Genomic DNA, 14,772 nt, shown 5'->3' with positions numbered 1-14,772 from the left:
TCTAAATTTTAAAGTTTTTTCTTTCTGTTCTGGAAGTGAAACATGGGAGGCGCACATTTTCTTCTGAGTGAATAAAACAATTTCGACCATCATTTTCTTTCTTCTGTTAGTTCCAAACAGCCAGATGCTTACTAAATGTAATGCTGAGTACCATTAAAGGCCTGATCTTCTCTTTTTGGGGTTGTAGTTCTTCTTCATTTGACACGGCAGACTGGAAACAAGCCACTGCACAGAATCAGCTCTCTGGTTCGTTCCGTCACACTTTGAAGCTGCTATTCTGTTTATAGTTCCACTCAACAAAGTAAGATAAATTTCACTGAAGATACACAATTTATAGACATCAACCATTTGATTGCCTTGAATTTCTTGATTGGAATGATTAAACCATGCAGTATCCATGAAACAGTAGTTTGGCAATCCTCACCCTTACTTTGATAGGATTTTTTTTTTAAATATGAACTGAAAAATTCCTTTGTAGTTTAAAATGTTTTAGGATTTTTGTGTGTGAGAGACTCTAATAGTGTCATGTCATAACATTCACACTTTCAACTTTTTAATCAGTTATTTTTCATAAAATGCCAATTTCTATCCCGTGTGTGTTCAGTTCGACCAAAGTCACCCTTTCATAGAAACTACAACATAAACATATATTTCTAGCTATCCCTTTAAATTTTCTTTACTAACTTGCCATATTTTTCCTATAAATATGCTAGGTTAAAAAATCGTCATGCGATAATGTTGCCAGATTCCTTAGTTAGATGGTATAAAACTATCTTGTCCTCTTTATGACAAGATTCATCTCATAATCATTTCTATACCTCTTGGATCTGTTTTATAATGCCCGATCAATGCACATTTAGTGAATGAATGTATAAATATATAAAGGATTTCACGGAAGGCCTTAGAATATTGAATTGATTTTATCACCATGTGCTCATTTAAATCTATCATCTTGCCATTGATGCTAAGTAGAAGCTCAGTAAATATAGATCTCAATGGCTACTTTGGAAAAGAATCTTACACTATATGTCCAATACATATTAATTTTTGTTTCACATTTTAATTTTTAAAATACAAATTGAAAAAGAAGATTAACTTCATTTTATTTTATTTTTTAATGGAGCCTTTGTAATGATGGATGAAAGGAATGATATATCATTTATATATATGGATTACAAAAATATGTTAATAAATATTTTGAACAAGACAGAAATATGTGCTGGGTAAAGGTATATTTATTTATTCTACAGAGATTTACTGAGTACTTCATATGTGTTATGCTATTAGCTAGGTACTGAATATAAAAATGATTTAAAAATCATGCGGAGATGTCTGGAAGGAATCAAGCAGGTCCTCAGATTTTTTTCACAGGAGAATCTAGATCAGGCTCATAGGAAATCTACATTCATTTTAAGGCAACATTTCAATCTTGCTGAGTTTGAGGTGTTGTGGATCATTTAGGTGAAGTCATAGAGTTTCAGGGTTAGGAGCTGTGATGATTAGTTTTATATGTCTACTTCGCTAGGCTACATTCTTCAGTTATTTGATCAGGTACTGCTGTGAAGGTATTTTGTAGGTGTGATTAAATCCATAATCAGTTAACTTTAAATAAGGGAGATTATTGAACACAATCTGGGTGGGCCTGATTCCATCACTTGAAATACCTTAAGAGTAAAGCTGAGCTTGTCTGAAGTTAAAGTCTCCCTGTGGACAGTAGCTTCAGCTCATTCTCAAGAACTATAGCTTGTGCTTCGTGACAGCCTGCCCCACAGAATTCGTACTTGCCTAGTCGGCCGTCACAGTTGCGTAAGCAATAAATCTCTTATATATCACCTACTGGTTCTATTTCCCTAGTTAAACTTTGACTGACACAGGGGGTTTAGAGTCAGAATGCCTGATTCCAATCCATACCTCACCACACATTAGCTAATTTCAAACAAGCTAATTAAACTCTCCAAGCCAATTTCCTCATGTGTTAAATTGTAACACTATCAGTATCTACTTCTAGAGTTGTTGTGAAGATTGAGATAATCTATATCAAAGCTCATTGCATAATACAGTGCTTAGCACAAAGTATGTACTTTATCAAGGTTAACAGTTATTAAAATGAAATCTACAAACGATAGTTGGACAAATGCTTCAAGCTCAGGAGAGATATCCAGGATATAGTTGAATTTAGTGGTCCTCATCACATAAGTGGAAGTTGACCCTATAATTTTTTATGAGGTCATCCAAGGATCCATCAGAGAATGCATAGGTGATAACCCGCTGTGACCAGAGAAGGTTACTATGTATATCTATTCTCTCTCTATGGAGGTCTAAGCTCTTACAATCTTTTCTGGTAAATATTTTTCAGTTTCTTAGTTGAAATTGTAGAAAACATGATTATCAAATTGCAAATAATAGAAAACCTGGGAATATGATGTAGTTAGCAGCAATGTTGCAATGTTTTGCAGATATAATATATATTGGCAGTGCCCATTTACATTCCTTGGACTTTCCCTGTGCTCCACCCAACTTCCAACTGCCACTGTCTGTATCTTTGTGCCTCATTGCTTTGTTTCTCGAAATATGGAAAGTCACTCTGCTCATGTGCTCTTGAGAGTCTGAAAGTGCTATGGAATTAATATTTACTTCCTCTCCTCAACAGCATCATCCAATGACTCTCTAGAGTTACTATATTAATCTCCAGCTCACTTACCCTTGGTTAGGGATAATTCTAAATTGTGTATTTTGAAGTGTTTCCCAGAGTTTCACCATGGAGTTAAGCTCCATTCAACTAGTGTGGTACCCTGCTTTGTAGTACACACTTTATTGGCTGAATTTCCTTGTCTGTTTCTCATCTCTCTGCCCTACTAGTGTCCCCCCCACATTTAAGTTATCTATCTGCCCTTGAATACACTTGCCCCAGTGTCAGTTTCTGCAGGAACAAATATTAAGACAGCACACTCAAAATCCAGCTGAACTGACAGGCCAAAAGCCTTTATTGCTCTAACTTTTCGGTGATTTAGAAAAAATCTTTATAAACGTGGACATAGCCTCTTGCCATTTCATAAATAAGCAATAATCTTATAAGTCACTTTGTGTAACTAAAGAATAAGGTAAAATATCTGATTCTGGTACTCTTACATCTAATTTAGGGGAGTGGCTGAGGTCCTCCACTTACATACCCTTGGCCTTTCTAACCTTATGAATACTCCTCTGTTTCCTAAACTTCCACAATCATTCACTGGGAAGGGTGTTCTCACTCTCAATTGAGACAGAAAAGAAGATTCCACAAAGTATTGGAAGCAATCCAAGGGTTGGGGAAAAATGGAAAATTCAGAGAGTCAAATGTGTTATGAAGAAACCCAAGCCCTTAATACCATGATTGATAAACTGTCACCCTGGAAATTGAGTTGAAGGTAATTGCCTCCATTATTTTTCAAGATAGAAACCAAATTTAAATAAGTCAAATTTAACAAATCTTGAGTTACCAGTAAAAGAAGCTAAAAAATCTATATGAAATATTTTCCTAGGAAAAAGCATTAGACTTTAATGACTGCACACTGGGTAATGAAAAGCATTTAAATTTACCTAAGAAAAATGTTTTTTAATGACTTCATTTACTCTTTTTTTTTTTATAACTCTGTCAAATTGTCATGTAAAAATCTCAGAAATACTCCTGGGTATGATGTTGAGAGGCAATTTCAATACCTATTATGGAACTTCATAGTGTAATATAACCTGTTGTGCCTCACTGCTTAATCACATAATGGCATTTAGAAATTGTTCATACTGCCTGGCAAAAATGTCTTGCCATACGCTGTTATGGCAACTTGTATTTTTATTGTGATTTTTATGTCATAAGAAAACATATCAAAGCACTCAGGGAACATCTAAATGCGTAGCCATAACACAATTACCAAGCAGAGCAAGAACTTTATGAACAAAGAGTAAACCTAATAAGTATTTTCATAAGGCATTGCTGTTATAAAACATGCATATTTTTAAGCTCTCTTAAAACAGTGTTTACAGAAATATTATCACTGAAGCAAGGCCAGTGAGACCACTCAGTGTCATATTATTGTAGATTTTCAAGCAGAGGAATAAATTGATAACATTTTTTGGTATTCTAGACATAATAGACAATTATATAGTATATCCTGTTATAGAAGCTGTAAAATATGACATTTCATTCATAGGAATAACATGGATCTGGAGAAGTCTATACATCAAAAATATGTTGAATTAATTGTCAGACATTTGTATTTTAGATTAAAAAATGCCTGGAGTAGAAGTTACTTTTAGGAAAAACACTTTAGAGAAAAGTATTTTTTAACAAAAAATAGTCAAAACTGTATGAAGTTGCTGTCTTGCTTTAAGATTGATTGCATTTGAGGGACCGCTTTTGAGACAGTAAGTAAAGTTGTCAAGTAGGTGACACTTGTCTTTGACTGTTTTCTATTTCCTGTACCAGAACTTTTCAACTGTGGAATACATTAACCATGGAAATCATATTCCCAAAGAAATTTCTCTCATCTAGTGTCCCAAAAAAGACACTAAGTTAGAAAATCACCTTTCACCAATTTAATCTTTAGTTATCCTTTGCAAAGAGATCTGCATTTTCAAAGAGGGAGCGGAGATTATTTTAAAAAGCCCTCAACCGGCGCGGTGGCGCAAGCAGTTAAGTGCGTGCGATCTGCTGTGGCCGCCAGGGGTTCACCAGTTAAGATCCCAGGCACGCACCGATGCACTGCTTGGCGAGCCATGCTGTGGCGGCGTCCCATATAAAGTAGAGGAAGATGGGCACGGATGTTAGCCCAGGGCCAGTCTTCCTCAGCAAAAAAAGAGGAGGATTGGCAGATGTTAGCACAGGGCTGATATCACAAAAAAAAAAAAAAAAAAGCCCTCAAAATACCAAAGATTACTCCAGAAGGACTAACCGGGAGAATTAGGTGGAAGTTAAGTGAATGCATGTTTTTATTCAGTATAAAGTACGTAATTTTAAAAACCAAAGCTCTCTAGCAAAATGTCATTGGAAGTGTTCAGGTTAAGTCAGAATAGTTAGAAACAGAAAAAATAAAGTCCGTTTAGAGTTGGCGTCTACATGTGACTAACTCTACTTAGTTAAAATCTCAACTTTGCAGCGTTTCTTCATCTGAAATATGAAAAACTTATAATTTCCAGTTTTAACATTCTAAATGCAATGCGTTTCCATTTTATGAAAATATCAAAATTTAAATTAAAGGAGTTTGTATTGACCTTGCCTCAATAGGCATTATTTTCTTCAGAGAGGAGACTGATGGGGGTCTTTGGTTTCTTCTTGGTGTTCTCATGCATATTTCTCTTGAATCTTAGCAAGATATGTACTAACATGCTATTCCCACTTGACATGTTTACTGGGCTAAGGCAAACATTTTGTTAATAACCGTCTACCATGGGCTGGATATATCCAATAAATGATTTTGGGAAGGGTCTTTATGTGGTACACTTTCTGAAATTGCTCCTGTGGAATGCTTGCTCTCCGGTAATAACATTCCTGTTGAAAAGCATGTTCTTTCAGCCTTTTAATAACCTTGCACCACTGTTTCCTATTGTCCATTATTGCTATTACGAAGACTGATGCTGGCCTTTTCTGTTGCCTTCTGGGGTGATCTTTTAAAAATATTTTTTTAGAATATTTCAGTATTTTAATTTTATATTTGATGTTATAAAATACCATCACGATACCTCTATGTATTTTCCTTTTTCTTATTCTATTTGACACTCAATAGACTCTTTGAATCTAAAAACTGATGACTTTAAGTAGTTCAGAATGATACTCTTTAATTATGCTTTTGGTTAGTTCTTAAATCGACTCTGCCTCTATTGTCTCTTTATGGAAATTAATCTAGAAATATATTAAAATTTCTGGATCTGTGATGTATGCCTCTTAACTTTTTTTTTCCTTCCATTTTTTTCATTACAGGAGACAATCCTTCAACTTAGTCTATCTGTTCATTCTTTTGCTCTTCTACTATTTACATTTTCTTACTCATCCTATTTGTTGACAATTCTTTAATCAACATATTTGTTTACACATTTTAAATAGTACAAAAGAGCAAATAATCAAAAACAACCATCCTTATCCTGTTTTTTCTCAAGCCAATTCTAGATGCAAAAACTTATAAAAATTTGCTTTAAATCTTCTAGCAGTTACCTTTACATCTCACAAAAAAAAAAGTTCATGCTGCTGTTTCTTGATTTGCCAGATTTTATCTATTGGATTTATATTGTGATAAATAAGAATTTAGTTTACATTTACTAACCTTCCTGTCCCTTCTGTAAGTATTATTTGCATCCATATTTTAGTTTATCAATTGTTCATGTGGGCAAAGGTGAGTAATACATTCACAACATTTTTATCTGGTTTTATCCTCTATAATCTGTATCTCTTTATTGCTAACAATATAAGAGAAAATATTAGTGTTTTATCCTAGAGTTTCTGATTGCTTTTCTTTTCTCTTGTTGGGAGAAAAAAAACAGAGCTTCTTCACAATATCCTCAATACATTATTTTTTGTAACAAGAAATTAATTTGTTTTCCTTGAATTTTCATTCTATTTGTAACAGTTTACTTCATATGTGAACCATATTCTCTTCTATAACTTTATGTTTAACCTAAATATTTCAATTTCTTTTCTTTTTAAAATTTTTTTATAAAATTCATAAGTTTTTTTAGTCTTTCCTTTATATCCACTGTTCAATACAAAATTGTTTATTTTCTAGAAACCCTTCTTATTGAATCTTTCTTATCTTGTTCTCCAAAGTGGAACAAGTGTAGTTGTTTTTATTCCTTTTATGGCTACTATCCTGAAACTTTCCTTTTACATTCTCCTAGGTTGGATTCACTAATTATTTGATTCTAAATCTAAATGGAGTGCATCCTCATATAAATTCTTAGTGAAAACTAAATAGAAAGCTTTCAAGTACTTACATACCTGAAAAATATGTTTATCCTATCTTAATCCTTGATGGAAAACTTGCCTGGATATAAAATTTTAGGTTGAAAATTATTCTCCTTATAAACTTTGAAGGAGAAAAGAAATAGAAATGAAACAAAATTCTGCAGTTACTTTTATTCTTTAGGGAATTTGGCCATTCTGATAATGGGGCAAGACACAGATTATTCAGTTCATGGCCATGCAGAAGGCAAGTATGGAGATGCAGAGAAAGCAGTAGAAGTTTGACTGATAGTGTCATGGGGAAGAGAGATCAACATTATAAACTTTAAAGGTTGGTATTCTGATGAGAAGAGAGTAGCAGAGAAATGAATACATCAAATTGTTGATTTTGTCCTCAAGACATTTGCTGAATTCTCAAGGATTATGAACCCTCGTTACTGAGTGCCTTAGCAGCTCTCCAATGCTTTCAGACAAATGTATTTTTCACTGTTTTTATCTAGATTTTCCACTTGCTCTGGCAGTACCATTGATTTTCTGCAAGCTACTCTGTCACGCTTGGAAGTGGAACCCTTGAGATCATGGATTTTTGTACATCAGTTTCACAGCTTGCAGCCCTCCAAGGATCTCATGTTACTCACAAAAGCTTTTTTTTCACATTGATCTTTGGAGTTATCCAAATATACAATAATAGCTCATAATCATACATCTCTTTCCAACTATTATATATTTAAACATTTCTGTGGTTTAATTGTATTGACTAAATCTCCTAGTTTTACATAAAATAACAGCAGTGATAATGATCATTCTTTTTTTCCTGAAAATAGCAAGAAAGCCTCTAGTGTCTCCCCATTAAGTATGATATAAATATAGGGGGAATGAGGAATACATACATGCACACACATGTATAAGTAAAGACACCATGTTAAAGAAGTACTCACCAAATTCTAATTTATAGAGTGCTTTAATTTGAATTTTATAGCATGATGTGCCTGCATCTATGGATTTAGCCCTATAACTTTTCACAAAGATCAATTAAGACAGTGTTATAGGTTGAATTATGTCCCCCCCAAATTCATATGTTGAAGTCCTCACCTCCAGTGCCTCAGAATGTGACCATATTTGAAGGTCCCTATCAGAGATTATCAAGTAAAAATAAAGTCATCAGGGTCAGCCTTAAACCAATATGACTGTATGTGTATGTGTACAGGAAGAATGCCATGTGAACATGAAGTTGGCCATCTACAAGCCAAGGAGAGATGCTTGGAACAGATCTTTCCTCACAGCCCTCAGAAAGAATCAACCCTACCGACACTTTGATTTTGGACTTCTAGATTCCAGAAGTAGGAAATAATAAATTTCTGTTGTTTAAGCCACCCAGTTAGTAGTATTTTGTTATGGCAGCCTAAAAAACTAATACAGATGGTGAGGACATTAGCAAACATAGAAGAGAAAAGATTTCCCCAAATTTTCTTTTTCAAAGAAGCAAGGAGAAAACTGACAAAAATGGTTAGAATTAACTTTAGAATTAACAACTCCAGAAATTAAGCAAAAGATTGTAACACTCTGGTGAGCATTTATTCAAGAAAATTGGCTACATAGTGCGAACAGTGAATTTTGTGGCTTTTAACTTGCGTTATTCTCATCCCCATTTCCATCTCTACAGTAGCCTTGAAAATCAACAGCCTGTAGTCATGGTGTCAGTGGTCTGGTACCCAATGGAGGGGGCAGAAAGAGGTTGGAACTCCTTCGACGTCACATTTCCAGAGAAATATTATTTGACCTCTCTGATGGCTCGCTGGAGTACTCTACTTGCAAGGCTGTCTTTAGGGAGCTCATCTGGTATAAAAAGCCTTTTTCCTGGGGGCTTTTGTCAAAAACAACTAGAGTCAATTGACTAACTCCATGCCTGCCTGAAGTGATGGATAAAGTCAGAGCAAATAAAAGGCTAAACAAAAAGTGTAAAAGGAAAAGCTGAAGAATGAAATCTCCATAGTGGCTTTGAAAGGCTCTGACATATTTCTGGGGATCTAGAAAGACACACACATACCTAGGACTGTGTGGATGCACAGGCCTGTGCACATGATCTGGAAAGATGTGAGAAAACCCTAAGCTCTTTACCTCTGGCTGACCTTGAAGCTAAGTTCAAGCAGAAAGTAAAACCTAAGGCAGAGTTGTCAAAACTCCGCCCGGCTGAGTGTTAAAAGTGTGCTCCCATATGCACTTAGAGCCCCTCAGCAAAGACTAGGAGACCTATTTTTTTCCAGGCATTTACGGAAATCTCTGTCTAACCACTAAGCTAACCAAAAAGAGACTTCAGTGGCCATACATGATAAAGAACACTGACTATAGAATTGGTTCAGAAAAGTCAAGAAACAAACAACAGTAATAAAGAATAGCATGAACCAAAAGCCCCAAGAAAGGGTAGAATCTGATATCCAGAGTTGCCCTAGTACATTATTTAAAACATCTGGTTTACAGCAAAGAAAGTATGAGACATGTAAGAAACATTTCCTTACACAGGAAAAAAAAAATTGACAGAAAGTGTCCCCTAGGAAGCCCAGACATGGATTTACTAGGAAAAGACTTTGTCAGCTATTTTAAATATATACAAATAACTAAATGAAACCATGCCTAAAAAACTAATGAAAAGTATAAAAACAATGTCTCACCAAATAGAGAATATCAATAAAAAGATAGAATTTTTTTCAAAAGAACCAAATAGAAATTCTGTGGTTGTAAAGTACAATAACTAAAATAAAAAATTCACTAGAGTGTCTCAACAGAAAATTTAAGCAGGCCATAGAACTTGAAGATATGCCGATTGATATTTTGCCATCTGAGGAACATAAAAAGGTAATGAAGAAAAACGAGCAGAGTCTCTGAGACCTGCAGGGTGCCATCAAGCATACCAACATACGGATGATGCTAGCTCCAGAAGGATACAAAAGACAGAAATGGGCAGAAAGAATATTTGAAGAAATAATGGCTGAAAAGTTCTCGACTTCGATAAAAAGTAAAATTAGTTTACACATCCCAGAAGTTCAATGAAGCCCAAGTAGTATAAATTCATAGAGATCCACACCTAGACACACTATAATAAAACTGTCTGAAGACAAAGACAAAGAGATAATCTTGAAAGCAGCAAAAGAGAAGTGAATCATTGCATACAGGGCATTCTCAATAAGATTAATGGCTGATTTCTTGTCAGAAACCATAGAGGACAGAGGCAACAAGAAAGACTGTCAGCCAAGAATTCTAAATTCAACAAAACTATCTTTCAAAAATAGAGGAGAAATTAAGCATTCCAAGACAAAAACTGAAAGAACTCACTGCTAACAAACCTGTCACAGAAGAAATACTAGAAGGAGCTCTTCAGGCTGAAATGAAAGGACATTAGATAGTAATCTGAATCCACAGGAAGAAATAAAATGCACCAAGAAGGGTAACTAAATAGATAAATATTAAAGTTAGTATAAATGTATATTTTGTTTGTAATTCTTTTTTTCCTCCTATTTGATTTAAAAGACAACTGCAAAAAGCAATAACTATAACTCTCTGTGGATACGTGGACAATGTATAAAAACATAATTTGTGTGTGACAATAACAACACAAAGGAGGGAAGAGGGAAAGGAACTCTATAGGAGGAGTTTTTGTATAAAATTGAAATTAAATTGGTATTAATCTGGCCGATTATTATAAATCAAAATGCTAATTTAATTAAAATTTCGAGTTAAATTAAAAACACGTAAAAAATTAAAATTATTTTTTAATGTAGTAAAAAAACAAGAGAATTAAAACAGTCTTCTAGAAAATATCTAAGATGGCAAATTTTATTAATAAATTTCCTAATATTGATGCATGTTTTAATTCTATTGCTACAATTTGACCTCAGGTTCTTACATCAATATTCATAAATGACATTAGTTTGAGTTGTCAAGATTGTGAAATAATATCACACAATAATTTAAAAGTTGTTTTTTCCTATTTCCTGAAATATTTTGGCTAGCATTGGACTTAGTTGCTCTTTGTCAGTTTGTTAGACATCTCCTGTGCAACCATATCGTTTTCATGCTTTTCCTTTGGTAATTTCCTCAATTTATTTCCTTCTTTTCTTCTTCTTTTTTTTTTTTGTGAGGAAGATCAGCCCTGAGCTAACATCCATGCTAATCCTCCTCTTTTTGCTGAGGAAGATTGGCTCTGAGCTAACATCTATTGCCAATCCTCCTCCTTTTTTTTCCACAAAGCCCCAGTAGATAGTTGTATGTAATAGTTGCACATCCTTCTAGTTGCTGTATGTGGGACGCGGCCTCAGCATGGCCGGAGAAGCGGTGCGTCGGTGCGTGCCCGGGATCCGAACCCGGGCCACCAGTAGCAGAGCGTGCGCACTTAACCACTAAGCCATGGGACCAGCCCCCTTCTTTTCTATTTATAATTCAGTCTATTTAAAATTTCTGGTTCTATTGGGATCCATTTTGGTCAACATTTATTTTCCTAGAAAAATATATATTTTAAATATTGTTCAAATGTATTTGCATAATTTTTAATGACTACTATTGGGAGTTTATTTTCCCAAATAGCACAACTGCTTTGGGAAACAATTTGGCATTACTCCCTAAAGATTAACATGCATATGTACTATGAACCAGCAATTCTATCCTAGATATATATCCAACAGAGATGCATATATTATGCACTCCAAAATACATTCATTAATTGTTTTAGTTTGTGTTCTACAGAAACTTAAGACAATGATAAAAGTGTAATACTTTGTTTGAGAGATGCAAACATCAAAATATAAGACTGAAGAAAAAGGGGGAAAAAAACAGGGATAATATAAAGCATTGTAAGATGCTGATTTACCATGCCAGCTGCTTCTTCATGGTGGTTTGTGAAGAATTTTCTGAATAAGTGCTTCCACTTTGCAGATAGGAATACTGTGATGAAAATTCAAAGATAAATTTTGTCTCAGTGTAGTCCATGAGGCTGAGAAAGCATGTTTATAAAATCATGTAATAAATTAGATGATATCAAAGTAATAAATTAGAACTTGCAACAGTTGGCTGCAAGTTCTAATACCACATTTGTGTCGCAGTGTTTCTTTTAAATGAGTAGGCCCCCAGTGTGGCACGTTGTTAGGCTCAGGGGCTTACAATTGTTATAAGCCTCCAGCCTTTAGGTCTCTTGTCAGCTCTCTGAGGATTGCAGCTGGGTGGGGCTGGGCTAAGGCACGGGAGCACCCAATTGTTTGAGGCTTTGGAAGGTGAGGCAAACCCCCTATGTGGGTCTTTGAGAAGCACAAGTCTTCTGCAGCTGACAAGCCCTGCCGCCCACAGGTCCACACGAACAGTCCACACAGTCCTGCCCCGTGTGTGTGCCCTGACCTCCCAAAGCGGACCCAGTCTCTCCAGGGCGGGAACCCCACACACTCCACCACTGCCCCACACTCTCCACCTGCTCCTTGTGCATGCCCTACCCCACTGAAGTCAGCTCAGTTGCCAGGCTGCAGAGCATCCAGTCACCAATCTATGCAGGCCCACCAGTTGCCTGAGGGCTTGTTGTTGGGTGGGGCCAGTCTCTAGGGTGGGCTGCCTGCCCTGGCTGAACTGGATTAAATGGATGCTCTAGCGGGTGGGGCAGACCCTGGGCTAGCAGGCCTCAGGGAGAACTCCAATGGCGTCTGTGTCAGCACGCCCACACCAGGCCACAACAATGGCCAACACCAATGTCCCAGTCCCTGGAGAGGTCTCACCTCTCACTGAGATGCACTCAGGGCCTATTAGGTGAGTCTCTTTTCACCACAGCACTGTGCACCTTTCTTTCTGGTGATTTTAGGATGCTTTCTGGAACGGGTGAGTTTGCTTGTGGGTCCTTTAAGAGCCCGTTTTAATTTCTTTGTGAACCAGCTTTTCTGGGGGTGCTCCCTATAATGCTTTAGTAGCAGGCAAAGTCAGATATTCTGCCACTCGTCTCGATTGTGCTGGGTCCACAAAATGCCCACAGCGGGGGCGCTCCCGGCTCAGGGCGCCGCTCCTCCAGGGAGGCTGCGCACCTGTGAGCTGCTCCCGGCGGCCGTGAGGTGCTGCGGCTTGTGAAGGCGGCGTTTTTTCTCTCCAGAAGGGAGTTTCTGCCTCTTCTACCTCAATTAGGATTGTTCTTTGTTGCATGAGTTCCTCTTATCCAGTTTTCAGTTCTGTCTCAGGGGTAATTTTTCCACGAGTAGTTGTAAATTGGCTGTGTCTGCGGGAGGAGGTGAGTTCAGAGTCTGCCTACGCCGCCATCTTGACTTCCTGTCCTTCAGTGGTATTTAAAATGGCACATAGTGAATAGCCTCAATGTGCTGTTTTTTAAAGGGATATTTATTTCAAAAAATGAGAGTAAATCTTATAGTATGCTAGCTTCAGAGATATAGTGCTAGCTGCCTATTTTCTGAAGCTGTATTTTCAGAAAGTAGTCAGACACATAGAATTACTATTGGGAACTGATAAGATGTAAGTCTTCTTGCTAAATATAATAGTCTGAAGATTTTTCCAGAAAACAAAATTTCTTTTTTTTTTAAATGACTTCAGAGCCTCTTTTGGAGACTTCATAGTATTTATTTAAAATAGCTGAAAAGTATGGAATGAGATATATAGTCATCAACTAGCCCAGTCTCATTTTTTTTTTAAGTGAAGCACAGGATGGAGCATAAACAGAAGGAGGAGTATTCAGAACAGAGTCAGGGATGATGTCAGAGACAAGTCTCCCTTTCACATTTAGATTGCATGTGGTCCTGCACTGAAAACGACCAGAGAGGACCAATATGAACAAATCCTTCTAAACCCTGTGCACTTGCTGGGGGTTGGTGGAGTATCAGAAATGTGATGTCTTCTTTGTGTGGGGCTAGGTTCTCTTTAAGAGAGTCACATTAGAGCGTTGTTTACCCTTTCTGAATAACTTGAAATTGTGTCTGACAGGCATTTGCCACTGTGATGTCAACAGCTTCCTATTCTCTGCATTAAATAGCAGAAGAGTCCTGTTTTCTAGCCACTCATATTGTTAATTGATTGCAGTAACTACCAAAACCTATGAGACTGTCTTGGAGAATTGCAATTTGCTCTCATTTGGAAATTGGCTCTAGTTAGCAATTTGTTGTTATCTTCTTTTCTCTTTGAAATTATATATATGCAAGAACTGGATCTGGTAATATTCAACATTTACCGTCCACCTTTGTTTTTAATTTAAGTTTAACTCAGTCTTTCTTTTCTACGAGTCCACTCCTTGGTCAGTTTGCTTTATTCTATCTTTTTTTCTACCTTTCACCATTCTGCATTCAAACATTCTCTTGCATCTTAAAAATAGTGTGGCCCTTTATAGGTATTTTCCATGAAGAAATATCTAGCAGCTTGGTGTCATGCCATTTTCAAATGATTGCATTCTCAATAGGCACTCCTGACATAAACAACAAAACGGTTTCTAGTTGTCTTTTCTGCTACTAAAAATGGCGCTATATTGTTTAGTATCCTTTTTTCAAGGACAGAAGCTTATATTTTGAGGTAGTAAAGAGATTTTCTATTTAAATATAAATAGAAGCTTTCTTTAAAAATAATTTTCAGTCTATTAATCCTTAAATTGTACTATCTCTAATGGAGAAATTTAGACATAGAGTGATTTTAGATGGAGACAATTCGGTAAATTAAAGGAGATTGCAAAGTCTCCAAACATGACAATTTATGAGTGAATGTGGTATAATATAAAGAACAAAAGCATTAAATATACGACTTCCTTTTCTGACCAAGGTAGATTAACAGAGACTGGATTTACTCCCTCCTCTGAAACAACAACAATAAGAAATGCAAAGAATGTGTGA

At 36.1% G+C, this 14,772-nt stretch overlaps 1 long non-coding RNA gene across 1 annotated transcript in view; it reads right to left on the bottom strand.

Moving 5' to 3' along the window:
* The window catches only part of LOC131420410 (uncharacterized), a 66,676-nt gene extending 53,469 nt beyond the window's left edge, over positions 1–13,207 (bottom strand). Inside the window, exons 1-2 of the long non-coding RNA XR_009223530.1 lie at positions 12,976–13,207; positions 11,787–11,860 (exon numbers count right to left, since the gene is read on the bottom strand). This is a non-coding gene — a long non-coding RNA (uncharacterized LOC131420410). The remainder of the gene's footprint in view (positions 1–11,786; positions 11,861–12,975) is intronic.
* Positions 13,208–14,772: the final 1,565 nt, after the last annotated feature.

Source organism: Diceros bicornis, chromosome 23, assembly GCF_020826845.1.
Source record: "Diceros bicornis minor isolate mBicDic1 chromosome 23, mDicBic1.mat.cur, whole genome shotgun sequence".
Classification (NCBI taxonomy): Eukaryota; Metazoa; Chordata; class Mammalia; order Perissodactyla; family Rhinocerotidae; genus Diceros; species Diceros bicornis.
The sequence above is the reverse complement of the archived record's forward strand: the minus strand, read 5'-3'. Positions and strand labels throughout refer to the sequence as shown.